At 37.2% G+C, this 18,091-nt stretch overlaps 1 pseudogene; it reads left to right on the forward strand.

Moving 5' to 3' along the window:
- Positions 1 to 2,723, forward strand: part of LOC111729042 — a 3,057-nt pseudogene extending 334 nt beyond the window's left edge.
- The last annotated feature ends 15,368 nt before the right edge of the window (positions 2,724 to 18,091 follow it).

The raw sequence follows: 18,091 nt of genomic DNA on the forward strand, positions 1-18,091 counted from the left end.
GTGGAAGTGGCAGAGTTGGACTGGCCGACTTTCTTTTACTGCAATAGGCCTATGCCAGTTGGGAGAACGCTAGTGCAAAGCAACAGGAGAGGAGCCACGACACACACAGCAGTTTACATTCCTAGCAGAAGAGCCCTCGATCAACATGATTTTCCTACAGAAACTCTAATATAGCATGAGACTAGGCCTTAATTTATTCACTCCGGCTAAGGGGCCGAGGGCCAACTTTTCCAGAAGTGTTATCAAACCATATTTATATATATTTAAAAAATTATAAACCTCATGTATACATTAGTTAGATAAGGCAGGATAAGCAATCATATAATTTTATATTTAATATGACACGGGATCAATTGAATCACTGTAAATTTTTTACTGTTCATTTGTGTTTTGTGCTTGTTTTTTTTCCATTGGTATTCCATTAAAAATAACTTTAAGTTGAAACATTTTGTTGATAAGAAGGTAAATGAAAAAGTTCATCAGAATTGATGAATGTAGAATGGCTTCCGTAGATGCTTTTACAGGCATCTTTGAGGAAGTTTAAAGTTGTATTCAGACATATTATGGCTTTATGAGTAACTGAAGGACAAAGTTCTGTTGTGACATCTTGTTTTCTTCATACTATACTTTCTTGCAGTAAAACAAGGAATTAGACATCATATGGTTCTACTGCTTTTGAACAGAAAACCTTTTGGTTTTCTTGATTTGTCAGCTCATTAATGTTAGATACTTGGCCTTACACCCTGGTGTCATGCAGGAGTCTCGTACTTTTAGCTTAAAGAGAAGAAAAACTCCAAGCGTTCAATGTTAAAATTGATTCTGACATCACGACTTAAAAAACTTACCAATTCAACTATAGAGACTCTACAGATAGCTATAGAACAGATGATTATCATCATCTTTCAGTGACTTTTGGGTTGAGATATTAATATATATATTTTTGTAGTATATGTGTACATATACATATATATAAATATATATGCACACACATAGATGCATTTATGTGCAAATTAATTTTGGCTTTGAAATAGCTCGAGAGACTACCTACCCATCCAATGACCATGCAAATACATTTAGAACTACTCTTCACAGATGTTTTAATAGTCATATTATAAAAATGATCACTATTACTATAATTTAGATAGCATCTTACATTAACTAAATATTTGTTTACTATTTTTCTCCTTGTTTCTTCTAGTTAATTTTGATTCTTTTCACTCTCTCAATTCTTCAGGCAACAGTCTAAGGAGATTCAGAGAAGGCATATACTAGAGCAGAACAAACACCAAGAGACTCACGAAGAACCTAGAGATTGAGGGTCCTGCCTGAAGTCGTGAAATAGAGAAACTTACAGAGCAGCAGCATGGGAAGGCTAGTTCTGGAGTACTAAAGAGATGGATGTTGAAGTTTAGAGGCAAGTTCAAATCCTGATTTGAGTACTCCTAGCCCTGTGACTCTTGATGAGGTTGACCTCTGAGCATTAGTTTTCTTATCTATAAAGTTGGGACAATCATTTAGTTATATCATGGGATTATTGTGAGAATTAATTATGTGCAGAGGACTTAAAGTGGCCTAGGGTGCAGTAATTAGACCTCTTCTCTCCTCTATCTACGCTCTTTCCCTTGGTGGTCTCATGTAGTCTCAGGACTTCAAATATTATCTGTATGCTGTCCCCAATTTATATTTCTAATATACATGTCTCCCCTGAACTCCAGACTTGTATATAAAACTGTCTACTAGACACCTCTGGGTTATCTAACAAGAATCTAAAATTTGACAAATCCAAACTCAGTTCTTAATCTCTATCCCTTCATCAGCCTTTCTCCTCTTATAGTCTACCTTCCCATTCCTCAGGCCAAAACCCTTTGAGGTCTCCTCACTTTCTCTCAAACTCCAAATCTAACTCATCTGTAGTCCTCTGCAGTCTAGCTTTAAAATAATTCCAGAATCCGCTCTTTTTCGTGGCACCTCGAAGGTGGTCGGCTGCTTCAGGGTGACACTAAACATTTCCTTCCCAGCCACTGGTGCCAGAGGCTCACTGAAGTGGAAGATGAACGCAAACTTCGTACCTTTTATGAGAAGCATATGGCCACAGAAGTTGCTGCTGATGCTCTGGGTGAAGAATGGAAGGATTATGTGGTTCGAATCAGTGGTGGAAATGACAAACGAGGTTTTCCCATGAAGCAGGGTGTCTTGACCCATGGTCATGTCCTCCTGCTACTGAATAAGGGCCATTCCTGTTATAGACCAAGGAGAACTAGAGAAAGAAAGAGCATATCTGTTCGGGGTTGCATTGTGGATACCGATCTGAGTGTTCTCAACTTGATCATTGAGAATAAAGAGGAGAAAGATATTCGTGGTCTCACTGATACTACTGTGCCACGTTGCCTGGGGCCCAAAAGAGCTAGCAGAATCCACAAACCTTTCATTCTCTCTAAAGAAGATGATATCCGCCAATATGTTGTGAGAAAGCCCCTAAACAAAGAAGGTAAGAAATATAGGACCAAAGCACCCGAGATTCAGCATCCTGCAACATAAATGTCAGCATATTGCTCTGAAGAAAGTGTACTAAGAAAAATAAGGAAGAGGCTGCAGAATATGCTAAACCTTTGGCCAAGAGAATGAAGATGGCCAAAGAGAAACGCCAGGAACAGATTGCTAAGAGACATAGACTATTCTCTCTGAGAGCTTCTGCTTCTAAGTCTGAGTCCAGTCAAAAATGAGATTTTGTAAGAGTAACAAATAAGATCAGACATAAAATAAATAAATAAATAAATACTTCCAGAATCCAATCGCTTCTCAAGAGCTCCTCTGCTAACAATAAAGTTGGCATCTTTATCACTGATAGAATACTTTGCCAAACGACAGAAGAGTCCACATGCTTTTCAATTGTTCCTGAAAACATTTACCAAGGTAGACCACATACTGCAAAATAAAACACTGGTCAGCCATCATTACCTCATGCCTGAGGCACTAGCTACTTCCATTCCCAGGCCCTCTTCCCTCCTGATCTACTACCTACCAGCTTTATGTCTTGTGCCCTGGAGGCAGACTTGTGTGGGCAATTAGAGGTCAACAAATCTTTTCTGTAAAAGGCTAGATAGTAAATGTTTAGGGCTTTGCAGGCCAAATGGTCTCCATTGCAATTACTCAGTGCTGCTATTGTGATATGAAAGCAGCCGTAGATGATAAGAAAATGAATGAACATGGCGGTGTCCAGTAAAACTTCCTTTACAAAATAAGCAGCAGGCCAGATTTGGCCTGTGGGCCACAGAGGGGCAACACTTGGACTATATCAGGGATCTCCCTTGCCCTGTGGAATCCATTGGTTTTAGTCAATGGGGAAATATTAGCAAGAAATGAGAGGGATTGAGGAGAGAAGGTTAGCGTACATATTCCGCAGATACACTGCTGCCTGGCTACCTCCCTCAAACCAAGGCTCAGCTTTCAAGCAGCCCACTAAGCACAGTACTGTCTCTGGGTTCTTGTGACAATTTGCCCCCTTACCACTTTAGGCCTAGGGGCAGTTACAGAAAATGTTTCTGTTCCTTGTGGTTTCCTGACACTGTGCCCATTGCTTTGGAATAGTCTCTTTACTAAACTGTTCTTCTAATTGCCCACTTTAGTGTGACACTGTGTCCTCTGGAATCTTGACTGATATACTTAGGTTATAGCAATAGCCTTATACCCACCCTACTGCCCTCACCCAGTCTATTTTTAACACAGCAGCTAAAATGAAACTGCTAAGACCGGTAGGGTCAGGTCATGTCACTCATCTGCTCCAAACACCGGTGGCTCCTTTCTCACTGAGTCAATGCCAAAGTCCTCGCAATGGTCTGGAAGGCTCTGTGTGATTTGCGCTCTACTACCCATTCAGTCTCCCTTTCCTTCTTTCCCTCCTCCCCTCCCCCTATGGCTATCTCACCGATGCTGGAATCCATCAGGCTTACCCCTGCCTCAGGGTCCTTGCACCGGCTGCCCCTTCTGCAAGAAGTGTTTTCCCAAACATCCACAGGGCTTCTTCCCCCACCACTCGGATTACTCCCTCACCTTTGCTCCAAAGCCAATGAGCCCTTCATTTATTTATGTCCTCCTCTTCCTTCATTCCCAAGTCAACTTTCCCAAATCTATTTTATCTTCTATAATACTTACCAGATTCTAATATACTATATAACTTGCTTATTTGCTTATTGTCTCTCTCCCCACTACAATTAAGCTCCATGAGAGCAGGGATTTGAGGTTCTTGACACCTACAACAGCATAGGCATTCAATACATGATAATTGAATGAATATTCAATAAGTTATTCAAGAAAAATACTCCAGACTTAGAGATGGGAGATCTGGTCTGGAATCAGTTTCTGCTTCATTTTCCCATCATTCCCGTCCTTCTTTCCTTCCTTCATTGCTCTTTCTTCCTCTGATAGCCCTTGAAGTATTTGTTTTTATAACTGTACAGAAAAATGAACAGAAACCTAAACTTAACAAAATCTCACCTCCTCAGCCTCCTGACATTGATCTCAATATCCAAAGCTCCTTTCCAACCATTGTTAATGTGCAGATATAATCTTAAAACTATAAACATAACGTAGGTACTATTTTTTGTATTCCTCTTTTTGGCTTAATATTTCCACAATGAAGGTGGATGCCCTTCCCACCTCCCAATTATGCTCCTTGAAAAAAAATGAACAGTACGTAAAATATGAAAAGAAAAATGAAAGATATTAAATCTCACCATCTGAGGAACTACCATCAGCATGTTTATGATCATCCACATATATATACAGATGATATATATGAATCATCTACCTATTATCTATCATCTTTCTATCTATCATGTATTCTATCTATCTATGTATCTCTTTCTCTATTTTTTACAGAAAAAAGACAGCATGATAAATGTTATTTTTATCATTAGATCTATTTAGAAATAAATAAATAAAAATTCAGCTTCTCTAACCAAGGTATTAATCTAGTATATAATGTTTTATCTACAACTTTCTCCAGTTTGCTTCATTTTTCAAGTTGAGATTCCAGTGTTTGTTTTTTTTTCTAAAGGAAATAGTACAACCTCTCTCATAGTTGAGTATTTTGAATTATTTTAAAGTGAAAATAAAACTATTGTAGACCCTCATTATTGACTTCAGTTGTGTTAAAATGTTACTTAATATATACTAATATATAACTCAATGTTTCTTATGTTTTGGCTCTCATGTAAAATCAAAACAAGCTTATAAATTAAATATAAAAACAACACTATAAAATGAATAGAATTCAAATTGATAACATTAATATAATACAAGACACTTTTGATGAAACTAAATGACTAATGTTTGGTTTAATGATTGAACTATATAGCCTCAAGTTTGAACCTATATTTAATTTCTCTCAGTATTTCTACTTTAATAATACAGAAAATGTTAATTCGTAATTCTGTTTTATAAATTAGTATTAATACCTTTAAGGCATTGTTGGCTAGTTCAAGTTAATCAGGCCACATACTTAATAAAAACTGCCACAAATCAATTCATAATTGCAAATTTTAATGAAGTTTCATTGTGTAAAGTTGTTTTATTCAATTAAATATACCAGTGATCTTAACATTGCTGCATTATTGAAGTCTGCTTTCAAATGGTCAAGTTTCAGTAGGATTAAGAACAGAAATAGTTGCCAATTTATGTTTACTACTACCTTTCTTTTCCCGTGTGATACACATAGAGATAAGTGTCTTTGCAGGATGTTGGCTGGCAATCTGCCTATGGCCCAGACAGCTTTGCAACAGCTTTAGCTGTATAAGGTTGCAGGGCTTGAGATGGCTCCATTTTCTTACTCTTTTTCCTACTTAAATCAAAGTAAAATACTGATTTGTAAGGTGTTCTCTGATATTATTTGGTTATCACTTGAAAGGAATATGCTTATAAACGCAAACTCGAACTTCTAAGTTACATATTACATGTTACATTTAGTTAGAAGATGGTGAAGTGATGATAAAAGTGCTTATATTTTGCATAGATGATCAGTATAACTAAACACAAAATTAACAAAATTCTAAAAAGATCTTACTGGCCTAAGGGGATAGAAGTCCTGTGCCCCAGATGGGAAAAGAAAAACAAAAAAACAAAAAACAAAAAACAAAACAAAAAAATATATAATGGGTTTCAGAATGTACATCGTTCTGGGCTCAAATAATAGTTTCACAACCTACAAGCTATGCAAACTTGGGAAATTTACTTAACCTTTCTGAACCTACTTTTCCTATTTGTAAAACGATGACCATCCTTGCTGCTTACATGAGAAAATCAACATTGCGGAGCTGTGATAAGGACTTAATAAACTGAGACGCACCAGACGCCTAGCCAGATCTAAGTGTTATGGAACCCTTAGTTGCAGTCACAGACAGCGCAGCTGGTGGAGTCTCTAGCCCCAGGGAAAGAGCCTTAACAGTTTGTTAGCCGAGCTCCTAAATCACTACACTGAGTGGGTGATTATAGACTTAATCATTAGCCAGATATTAAGACCCAGTTTTACAACCACAACTTTACATAACTTTCCAACAAGCAAGAAGATTATCTTTTTGCATATGACTAGTCCCTGATCTAATGGAAGCATTTTTCTTTCTAAGATTAAGACCCAAACTCAGTCCAGAGAACACAGACCAGCTAAATATACATTTGAATTAGTTACAACACTCTTAGGGAACAGTGTTCCAGGCAGAGGAGAATACAAGGTGATTAAAAAACTTCTGCGGATGATTAATGTTCAAACACATGCTGTGAACAGCTTTCCATATCCGATGGCAGTAAAAATAAGAATTAGGATTGACTGTGATGGCTTCCATGTAAAGAGTAGCTTTTAATTTAATCATTCAGTAGGTACTTATTCAGACCTATTTTTTCTTCTAGGCATTTGGAATTCCTTGGAGGAAATGGTAGCGTACTGGAGAAGAACATTCACAGACACATGAACGTAACATAGGATGAGACGTGCTACACAACTAATGTCTACTAGATGCTGTGGAGGGGTTGAAACTAGTGCTGTAGATTTAAAAGAAATCTTTACAAATAAAGCAAACCTTTCATTTTTTATTTTTTTACCTGTACACTTTCGAAGCATAGTGCACTTACTACCTTCCCAGACCATTTGCATTTTTTCTAGGTTCAAAAGTTAGGTGGATAATTGCCTTAAGTTGGAGTCTACCCTCATGCCCAGTAAGGTTTACATGTGGATGGCAATGGTAGGTCAAAGAGCTCAAAGTTACCTGGACCTAACACTGAGTTAGGAAAGAACCCACTATCTTTCCTGCATGACAACTGAGAGTCTGCTTTTGTCTTATAATACATACTTCCTGAGTCGGGGCAGGGAATGAACCGGTTTTTTTTTTTTTAAGCATTTAGTTGGTAGATTAAAAAAACAAAACAAAACAGGAGGATGAGGGAGTTGAATATAAATTGTCAGGACAGGTTGGAAACCAAGAAATGACACTAACTGTGTTATCCCTCTAGTAACAGGGGCCTCTAAGCCTGGCACCAACTGACAAGAGCATGCTGCAAGCCAGGGATTAGATCCAGTGCCAGAGCAAAGAAATATTCCTTTCCCTCCTCAATGGTCACCTACAGTCATTATTTCCATTATCTCTTTTTCCATGAGGCCACTTGGCCACTGCCAAACTTTTCTCAGCGGACACTGTTGATCATGTTTACTCAAAGTCCTCTGCGTGTCTCGCTCTGCCTCAGCGTTACCCACACTGGGCCGTGCGGGACTGTGGAGTTTACAACATTCCCTTCAACAGCTGGCAGCTACAAATTAACTTTTTAACTTCATTAGGCTAATATGCTGAATTACCCCTAATTTGGAGCACCTGAAGCAATCTCCTTCTCCCTCTCCCCTCCAACTACCTTCCCTCATCAATCAGGGGCTGAGTGGCAGGAAAGTAGCATATGTAGAGTCAGACCCGGCTGATCAGAGACATGTGTGTTTTTCCATCCCTGCTGAACAACGAAAGGGCTTGGTCTGTTCCAGTCATATCCCTTCGCTGCAGTCAGGGCTCGAGTGAAACAAGAAGCCACTGCAGTTTCAAGGAGAGTGAACATGACGAGAGAGATCAGTCTTCCTTCCATCTGCCTTCGGGCATGCACCTCTCCTCAACCAGCAATTTCCATCCTGGATGATCTAATTCAGAGTTGCTTTCAGCACTACTTTTTTTTTTAATTGAATAAATTTGATGTATAACATTATGTAAGTTTAAGGTGTACAACATGTTACTTTGATCCATTTATATATTGTAGTGTGATTGCTGATATACTGATATAGATAATAATGCACTGTCATTCTGTAATGTACATATGGCTATATCACTGCTACTTTTGATTTCCTCTAGCATTCCCAGGAAGTCAGACTAAATAGGATAGCATTCCCCTTTACCTTTTCCCATTTTCCCAGCAACCAGATGGCTGAAAGCTTTTGAAAAACAAAAACAAAAACACCAAGTTTTATCATCTTTCTCTAATCACACCTGTGTTTAGTGAAAGGGAATCCTGACTAGCTCCCTTTCAGCTGGATTTTCTTAAAGCCCGCAAATAGTTCAAAACAATCTGAAAAGTTGAACAAAGATCTTCCCACTATCCTGTCAGGCTCAAGTGCCAATTTTCTGCCCAGAGAGTTTTCCCTAGAGGGTACTGAAGGAAAACCAGTACAAACAGAACTCAAAATCTCTTTCGGACCCATGGTGCATTGCTCCCCTCAGTTTTAGCGGATAAAGCTCTTTTCATTATATGGCTCTCCTGGAACCTCTCTTCCCTAAAAGCTTGGCCTTGAGAATGAGGCTGGGAGACCAGAAAGACAGATAAACAAGATTTGCTGGAACAAAAAAGCCAACACGTCCCTGACTTAAATCTTATAAGGGGAGTTACACTTTGTAAAAGCAATTCAGATGCACTTTGTACATGGAACAGTAGTGGAAATAGTTTCTTAGAGACAGAATTGGAGCATAAAAAGTGAACATTGATGCCAGAAGCTTAAATTGAATATTACTTGATTTTGTTCCCCTTAAATTTTGTTTTTCGTAAGCTTTTATTTTTATACTTTATAGATCAGGCAACCATATGTCCTAATTTTCTTGGGACAATTCTTGTTTGCACCTGTTATCTTGATATAATTTTCAAAAGGGCCTCTTCCACTTTCAAAATATCCCAATCACTAAAATAAGTTATAAAGTCACTCCATTTGCTGTGAACCCCCAATGACCATTTGTCTAATCTTTCATCCTCAAGATGATAAACAAATTAGATAAGTTTTTGAGAATTTACATTAATGGTATGAGGGAAAAATAGTATTCTGGTCTCATTTCCTCTTTCACTCCCCCCCATCCCCCATTTGGGGCAAAAAGTGATGGAGAAGCCATGTTCTGGAAAGAGTGTAGAATTTGGAGTTTTAATCCCCCTACTGACAGTTACTTTACTTTCGGTTAAGTAAATTTAGCTCTAACTGTACCTCATCATCTTGGTCTAAAAAATGAAACTAATTATAACTGTCTTAAAAGATAATGGAAAGGGTTATATGAAGATATATGTATGGAACCAGCATAGTGGCTGGGAGTGGCAGCTAGAGCTATAGCAGTAGATGCAGGTGCTACAGTGGTTCTAGTCATAGGTAGAGCTGCCTCAGAGTAGCAGAGAAAAAGGCCTTGGACTTGGTTTAGGTGATCTCTTGTTAAGCCTTTCCTTTGTAACCAAATAGCTATGTAACCTTAGACAAGCAAGCCAGTTTTAACCCCTGAGTTTCATCTCAGTCTTGCCTAAATAGCAATTTCATTCTTTTAATGGTAAAATGGAATAATGCTGATGAAAAACTTTACAGACTATGAAGTTGATATGGACATCATATATAACTTCCTGGATGCTCTCTCAGTGCTGCTTTGGAGATTATTCCTACATGTCGTGGGAAGATGCTTGGTGTTATGGTCTAAGTACTGGAAAGTGCACTAGACTTAAGAATGAGGGTCTTGATTTTTGAAGCCTCAAGGTCTGCCAAGAGTGAACTATGAGCTGTTAATGGGTGAAGGTATATACAGGCAAACTGGTTGCAATAGAAGAAAGACCTTCCTAACAATCCAGGTGGTTGGAGACACAATGTCTACTCTCTATGGCCGACATGATTAATTGCTTACCCAAGAGCCACTTTCTCTTATTTTCTGCTTACAGATCCCTGATTTTAAGGTGGAAGGAGACCTTCCATGCTGTAGAGGTAAGCCCTATTCCTAGACCTAGGGAATGAGCTATCTTTGGTGTAATTCAGCCATGGCAAGCCCTTCCCTTGTGACAAAGATCATCCTAGGTATGGGTTTAAACAAAACATAAAGTGAGGTATGGGTGATGGGGGAACTTCATTTACAGAATAAAAAGACAAGCCCTTTTTGGGAATAAGCCTTTCCTCCATGTTCCTATTTCCTGCCTTGACTTCTTTGTAGAAGGAGTTTGGCAGCTGCTATGCAATCAGAGACCATGTGCATGAGGATGAGCAGCCAGATGTGAAGACTGTCCCATTGACACTGATAAACTTGATCAGCCCAGGAGTGTCTACTACTAGTTCACTTAAAAGAGATAATAAATATATTCCATTCTTAGACATACAGCCCAGCCGAAAGCATTTCTAAATGACACAACCCCATAAGTCAAATAAATCCAAAGAATACTTTATAGTTTCTTTTTTTTTTTTTCAGTGTTTTCTCTCAAGTGTCTTTGGAAACTTGAAGTTTGGCTGAATATCATGCTTGGGTTATGAAAAGAAGAAAATATAGTTGTAGATGGTATTCTCATATCTTTTTAAATGTATTTCTACTTATTTGCAAAGATAAATACAGAAATTATGGGTTAGCAAATATATGTTATTCTCTAAAAAAAAAATTTAGACTCTCAATCAGTGAATACATAAAATTCTGCTATGATAAACTGTAAATTGTAACTCACTCAATTGGCCTGAACATTTTGAATTTTGTATTATTGGAGTCTCGCATCCTTTATGTGTCCAGACCACATAATATGCATATAAAAATTAAGAGTTAAAAATAATAAAAATAAGTTTGAAAAACCACATTGGGCTTTCCTGTCAGTGGTGGTTCCGTTTTTATGTGTCAGGAATAATATTTCACACAAACCAGCTCATTAAAAAAAGTAACCTTGGAACACAGTGTCAGGTGGAGATTTTTTTAAAGATGTGCTGGAAATTATGCAGCCATAAAGAGTATTCCTACTAATTATCTTGGTACTCATATTATGCTGACCGGTGTGTCACCAAGTTGGGGTGGCAGAGAACCCCCTCCATGCCATCTCACACACAGTTTGTTCCATTTTTTCTCAAACTCATTTACCCAATGCTCATATTTATGCAAGAGAGGGTAATGAGGTAGCCAGAGGTTACAGGGAATGCAGAGGGCTTTTGGACTATGAGAGCATTGGTAACTAGTGAGGCTAGCCTCAGGCTGTCGTGAAATTGAAATTTGAGGCTAAATTAATAACTCAACCTGAGCATGCAGTTTACAGTAAGTCTGCTCTATAGGGTTGACACTATGTTGTTTGACAAAAAAGGATCTTCTAGATATGATAGACAAAAAATAAAGTTCAAGATGATTCCATTGCAAGTACACTTTGAGGGGCGGGGCAGTAAACACAAAGGGGAGGGACACAGACTATCTAAAATTTCGCCAGAATGTGCGTTCATATTTTGATCTATAGAATGTGTGTAACCTGTGTGTAGTCTTAGAGGTCAATAATAATCTTGCAAACAAGTAGACGTCTGTTCTACAATTACACTCCTCATGACTCCTTGCAAAGTAAAGGCCAGCTAGGGTTTTGATAAAGCTCAGGAGCAGGGTAAGATGCTGATTGGACTCATGCCTGTGCTTTTCTTTTTTATTTATTTGCATTTCAGAATAGGAACATGGAGATAATTTCCCAAAGTCTGGTTAAAAAGATAGTGGGATATTTATCTGTATTTTCAGTGTAGGTATGTTCAACAGAATACTCCCAGTAAGGAAAATGTCAAAAATAACAGTGAATAAGCAGAAAAATGATGCCTGAGAAACATTATAGATTGGCCCCCAAAGACACTAGCTTAGAGCTATTCTAAAAACTGAAAGTTAATCACAATCTGAGGCATCACTGAGATAGATAAGAATGAAAATAGAAAACATAATCCTATCTTTCTCCTGAACCATGTTTGCCCTTCCAGTATAGAATAATGTACTTGATTATGTTTCAGGTCTTGATAGTATCTGGAGAACACTAAATTGATTAGAAGAATTAAGGGGTTGCTGTTAACGGCCAACGAAAATTCTTTGACCTATACAGTGCATAAAGTCACGGTTAAAACATGACTGATTGGAAGCTGTGCTAGAGATGAAAGTAGTGATTTAGCAATATTTGAAATTTAAATACTCTATAATTGGACAAATTAAAGAATTTCTTTGTACAAATGAAGAAGATAGAATTTAAGTGATCTTTTTAATGTCATACAGAAGCTGTATGAGAACCCTGGTCTCATGACACATGATGTGGTGGATTTTCACTTCCCAGCAGTACCTTATGAACTGGGATATGAGGCAAATGAATGAAATAGCCTCTAAGTTCTGTTCCAGCCATCTGTGTGACAGAACCATCTAATCTGCGATGGATCATCGAGAAGACCATCTCTGTGCACTGATAATGCAGAGATTGTGAGGCAGTCAATGTACAAAGGTGTTCTGTGTTTCCTTTCTTCCAAGAATTTATTCTCTCACCAGTCTGGGAGTAGCACAGAATGTAAGACAAGATGTCTGCCTTTCCCCTAGTGCAACCAAGAACAATAAAGGTGTTTAAAATATCACTTTCACTTAAGTTTTTTTAAAAAGTAGCTTCCAGCTACAGGTTTCTTTCCCACTTCTCCAATAAGGTAGCCAGAAGGTGAGGGGCAGATGTGCTGAGCTTTATAACCAATGCCCCTGCAATGTGGTCCTGATTTCTACTCCCAGTCTAATTTCCCACAACTCAAAATGTAAATCAAACTGAACTGCATTTTTCTTTCCACAAATGCCCATTTTCATGCTCTTCAAACCTTATACAGTATTCTCTTTCTTGAACTTTCTTTTATACCTTCAGGAAATTATCTGATCTCCAATTTCACAGAGAAATAGAATCACAGGTGAATCTCAGCTTATCACTGCAAAACCTCTAAACCTGATACCTAGGCCCATTTTCTCTTGCTCTTCTTTCCTTCCTTTCTTCTTTCCTTCTTTCTTCTCTCTCTTCCTCCCTTCCTCCCTCCCTCCCTGCCTCTCCTGCTCCTCCTCCTCTTCTTCTTCATTTATTTTTTATTTTTTCAATCTAAGTTCATCCATGTTCTCCAGAGACCATTTTCTTCTGCCTTTTATGGGGCATTATGCTATTGGCTACTTGCTCTTTGATTTCTATCTTACTTTATCTTCTAGATCCCTGCTATCAGAATTAGAACATGCTCACATTTCATCCACTATAAAAGTATCCTTCCTCAATCCCATTCTCCAGATAAGTATGACATTCCTCTTATCTATAGTATTTATAGTATATCTTATCTATACCTTTATAATTATAGGTAGGTAATAATTATATGACTAGCTATATGATTTTTTTTTCTTCTCTTAATAAAAATGTCACAGAGCAGGAATCTAATTTGTTTAACTCATTATTGAATATCTAGAGCCAAGCACAATGTCTAACTCATAGTAGGGAGGTACTGAATAATTTTTGATGACTGATTAATAAGTGCATGAATGAAAGAATGTATAAATAACATTCTTCCTTTGGCTCTTTGCTCATATCATTCCTTCTCTGTAATCAGAATGCCTTTTCCTGTCCCTTTTTTTCTTATCCGAATCCTGCATATCATCATTTGATATTTAAGTGAACTATATCATATTGCCACCTCCTCCTATACCAAAAGGATTCCCTTATGTCTTCAACTTAATTGCTCCCTCCTCAAAACTCTCATTTTTAGAAGCGTTTGGCACCTTATATTCTAGTACCTCGTATGCATGATTTTTCTCCAGTAAAATATTGAATGCTTATTGAAGATAGATCTCAGTACAGTGATATCATGTGTTCTCCACAAGAACACAGATTTGTACAGTGAAAGGGCCCAATAAGCACTGAGCTAATCAATTTATTCATTTGTTCATTCACTCAACTATTTATTTAGCTTCCGGCAAGGCACAGTCAATTGTGCTAGGAATGAAATGGTGTATAAGGCACAGTCTCTGTCTTTACAAAACTTATAGCAGGTAATACAGAAGAATTAACTGGCATTTGTGTTAGTGTGGTAAGTATTATGGTAAGGATAACTGCCATCAAGGGCAGACTTGTTGGATTTAGAGAAGACTTCTTAGAGAAAGGGACTCAGAGTTGAGTCCTAAATGATGAGTAGAAATTAACCTAGACTAAGGAAGCAAAAGGAAAAGCATATAAAAAACCTCAAAGGTGAGCCAGAGCATGGCACACTCAGGAAACAAAAAGGTCCTGGTGTGGTGGAGACTAACTGGGCAGGTGGAGGGGAAACCAGAGCTAGATTTTCTGTGGCTTTATTAAAAGGCAAAGGGAACCACGGAATTGGAGAATTGTGTGATTGGGTTTGTATTTTAGAAAGTTCTTTCTGGCTGGAAAAATGAAAGCACAAATAAATGGGGGGAAAAAAAAAGATAAGGACTTCCATGGGAGAACACGGAAGTTAACATGGAAGTTAAAACTTCTAGTCTTGGATTTCTCTCTCTGCATATACGTTTTCCGCGATTTAACATTCACCCTGAAGTAAAGCATATTGTGCATCTTGTCCTTTGGTCATTTTTTTTTCTCTGAGACTTTAATAGTCTTCTCAGGTTCTTTAGAGTTAATGAGGCAAATGTCCTCAATCAAGAAGCAATTTAAGAACATGCTGCTAATTTCAATGAGTTCTGTAAATGAACTAATTTAATACCAGCTGACCTTTTTATTTAGGGAGGATGATTTGTGGCTGTATTTTCCTGATTTGTGTCTATAAGCCTCAGCAGTCTGAATGGGTACTTTGAGCCCTGGGGTAAACATTAATCATTGTGCAAGGATGGTATGCTTCTAAGTGGAGCATGGGACATTCACTTCAGTTAGTAAGGGGAAGGTATCTTTTAAGGAGAAAATCTTCACTGGGTTTATTAAAACTGAAAACCATAGAATTAAGAATACTAAACTTCTCTGGTGATATAGACCAAGCAGAAAGATGCTGAATGATATTATAAGATTTTAACCATGTCCTAGAGATTTTTTTACCCTATGCTTTTTCATTTTTGTAACCTCTTTAGTGCTGGAATGGTGCCAATTTTTTTTTTTAACTTTCTTTATTAGCATAGAAGATCTCACTTCCTGAATAAAATTGAGACACATTCAATGATACTTTGATGATCCTGCCATTTCTTTTTAAGTGGCTTTTACCACTTAATGTTGTAAAGAACCAATATTTCTGTGGCATTTTCTCTAAGATCAGCTATCGGTAGGAATGTATCTTTTGCTGATGATTTTGTATGAAGGGTTTTGCCTTAAAGCAGCAAATCTATAGGTCTACAAGCAGTGAGAACATTTGACAATGCCATCATAGCGATAAAAGGATAAAATATTATTTCTGCCAGGGAAGCAGTTTCTATTTAATGGGAAAGTATTGTTCTAAGTACGGTTTAGCGTTGTTGAATCAAGCCCGAAACAGCAGCTTTCAAGTGCCTGGTAAACTCAATCTTTTTTGAAGACCAAGTGGCAAGAGAATTGAACCGATTAAATCAGGATAGGGTAGCACTTCCTTTAAAAGAGGTAAGAAGCATTAACCACAAAGAAAATGATTAATAAAATGACTGCACTAAAATTAAGAACTCCTATTCATAAAAAGATTCTACAAATAGAACAAAAGACAACCAGAGTAGAAAAAGATATTTGCCACACATAATTGCCAAAGGGCTTGTACCAAGAATGAAAACAGAACTCCTGCAATCCTGTCGAAAAATGGCCCAAAGACATGAATAAGCAATTTGGGAAAGAGGAAATCCAATGGTCAATGAATATTTGAAAAAAAGCTCAAATGTCTTCTCAATCAGAGCAATGAGAATTAAACTATGAGTTGTCCATGAGATTGGCAAAAATCAACAAACTGAAAAACGCTATCTTGGTTGGCTTGAACCAGGAAAAACAGGAACTCTCATATACTGCTGGTTGGAGTAAAACTGTTAAAACCACTTTAAAAAACAATACCTAGAAAAGTTGAAGATACACGTACACTGTGACTCAGCATTTCTACTACAAAGTGAGAAAGTCGTACATATATGTTTGCTCACACGTTTTACTTTAAAAATCTGGAAAAACATTTCATTTTGTTTTGTTTGGATGTGAGAGAGTCTCTAGAGCAAATGCAAGGTGATAGAGAATTAGGGAATGAATAAAAAGACACTTGCACTAAAAAGGAAGGAAGGAATGAAGGGAGAGAGAGGGAGGGAAGGTGGGAGGAAGGAAGAAAGAAAGAAAAGAACACAGAGAGAGAGAAGGAAAAAAGGAAGGAACAGAGGAAAGAAGGAAGAGAGGAAAAGAGAAAGGAAGAAAAGAAGCAAGAGAAGGGAAGGAGGAAGGAAGGGAAGATGTTTTGTGAGGCTCTATGCAAAATGAGATCTAGATGAAGAAACTAAAAAATGTTTCAATTTTTATGCTCTACAAACCAAATAATTTAATTTTTTTTAAATAAAATACTAACTAGGAGGAGGAGAAACTATTTCTTAAATTGAATACTGTGGCCTTATAAGGTAATGTTGCCCCAAAATGTGGAAAAGACTAGATGGAGCCTTCATTCATCTTGTATTATATGAACAGAAAAGCCAATGTTTATTTAGCATTAATTATGTTTTATGCATAGTACAAACCCTCTACATGTAAAAATCTCATTTAGTCACCATATTATATATATTCTCATAACCCCAAATTTACCTCTAAAACTAAATAAAGTGTTATCTCTATTTTACAAAAGCAGACACTTAGGGAAAGTAAAGTTGTCCAAGATTACAAAATTTGTAGATAGTAAAGCTGAAATTCAAATCTAGTTTAATGGTTCCAAAAATACAAAAAAAAAAAAAAACCAAAAAATCTTACAGGTGTATTAGGCCTTTCTTCCTTTGAGCTATTGGCCAAAACCATATATTAAAGAAAAACTCATGGACAATAGACTAGTGGTTACTAGACGGTAAGGGGAGAGGGGAGGGGGGAGGTAGACGGGGTAAAGGGGGTCAAATATGTGGTGACGTAAAGAAATCTAACTATGGGAGGTGAACACACAGTGTAAATATATATATGCCTTATTGTTAAAGTTTACAGCTGAAACTTATTGGATTTCATTAACCCATGTCATCATTAAAAAATAATAATAATTAATTAATTTTAAAAAAGAAAGTAGTACTTTAAAAAAGAAAGTAGTACGAAAGAAAAAAAAAGAACAACTTAGCCAGAATACTTTAAAACCCAGCTTCCATCCCTCTAAAAAAGTTTAAAAAAAACAAAAAACAAAAAACTTTTTTTTTGTTACTTGTAAAAGTAATAGCTCTTTAGCATTACAATATTCTCACCCTCTCTTCTGTTTGGTGACTTTAGGGAGAAGGCATTATTTCTGCCTGTAGAGAATAAGGAAACAAAGGGGTACCTGGTTTGGGCCTATCTCCCCTTTTCATGATATAGTTACAGGAAAGATATAGTCCCTGCCCTTTGGAAGCATTAAAATGAGGAGGTATTTTGGCACTGTGTTAAGCAGGTAAACACAAGAAGTAAAGACCTTTGCAAGCTGAGAGGCGACTTTGAAGATGCAGAATTTTCATATCGAGCACCAATTTAATGCCACCAAGTTTTTTTTTCCTTCTTTTGGTGAATATGTCTGTCTTTAAAATAACACACATCAGCCAAATTAAAAGCAATAACCATTGTCTGTGACAGAAAGTTGTTAGTGTCATCATTTTAACAGACTGATTCAACCACGGACAACATACTGGAAAAGTCTAAAACATGCCTCTTATCAAGGCATATATGCCAAGTGGATTATTTG

Source organism: Pteropus vampyrus, unplaced genomic scaffold (genome assembly GCF_000151845.1).
Source record: "Pteropus vampyrus isolate Shadow unplaced genomic scaffold, Pvam_2.0 Scaffold8, whole genome shotgun sequence".
Classification (NCBI taxonomy): domain Eukaryota; kingdom Metazoa; phylum Chordata; class Mammalia; order Chiroptera; family Pteropodidae; genus Pteropus; species Pteropus vampyrus.